Below are 1163 nucleotides of genomic sequence, written 5' to 3' on the forward strand. Positions count from 1 at the left end.
GTGCTTGGATTAAAAGTGTGCACCATCACAGTCCCACTGTTAAGGTTTTAAAAGCAAATACCATACAATTAATTTATTAGCTATCTTTTCCATTTTAATTTTTTGTAATGTTATCCAGGATGGTGTTGAGTTCCACTGTGCCTGGCTTTGTTATCCCTTTAACGGGGACAGATTATAAAATCCCCTTGAAGAACACAGGCCTCCCTTTTTCTTGTTTCTGCCACACTGCCATAATCACTGCCCCCAGAATAAGGAAGGAACAGTCTGCCCATGCAATTATCCACATCCTGTTCCTCCCAATTGTGCGGCTATTTCCCCCATCCCTGCTGTGTGTGTGTGTGTGTATTTGTGCACTCTCTCTGCTTGCACAGGTGTCCATGCATTCTTCCAAACCTTCCTCAGAGGCTCAGTCTGACTGATTTCTGTCATAGTTTAGGGGAGGAGCATTTTCTGCAGGTGGACAGGGTAGACAAAGGCACTGAGGGCAGACAGGGAGGAAGGAAGGAAGGAAGGAAGGAAGGAAGGAGGTGAGGATCCAGAATAGGCGAGAGGGTGGAAATGTGTCATGAGGTTCCTCAAAATCTGTAAGTTATGAATCTCAATTTCAGTGAATGACCTCTGGTGATTCACTTCCTTTTATTAGCTCTCTTCTGTGTCATGAAGAGGGATGCTTGCATTTTCTTTAATACACACACATAACACATACAGAATCTAGTTTGAGAGCCATGAAAATATACATCATATGGGCTATGGATGTTATCTTGCTTTTCTTCAGAACAAGACGGATTAGCAGTTCAGCTCATAGCTGAATACATTTCCGAAAGTAAGACGGACTTCTTGATAGTTTTAGCAAACCCAGCAGTTTCTCATTTCCTCTTTGAGCCTTTTCTCTGGAGTATGTCCTTAGTGTCCTCTTAAGCATCTGTGGCCACCCAGTATGGTAACCTGAGTACTAAGGAGCAGTTGTAGGACAGGAAACTGGAGAGTCTTTCCCTGGAGAAAGATGCAGCATCCAGGCATTGTGGAAAGTTATAACCAATACCCTTTAAAAATGGTATTAGGGGCCTAGAGAGATGGATCAGTGGTTAAGAGCATTGGGTGTTCTTCCAGAGAATACAGTTCAATTCCCAGCACCCACATGGCAGCTCACAACTGTCTGTAAC

This window comes from Apodemus sylvaticus, chromosome 8, assembly GCF_947179515.1.
Source record: "Apodemus sylvaticus chromosome 8, mApoSyl1.1, whole genome shotgun sequence".
Classification (NCBI taxonomy): domain Eukaryota; kingdom Metazoa; phylum Chordata; class Mammalia; order Rodentia; family Muridae; genus Apodemus; species Apodemus sylvaticus.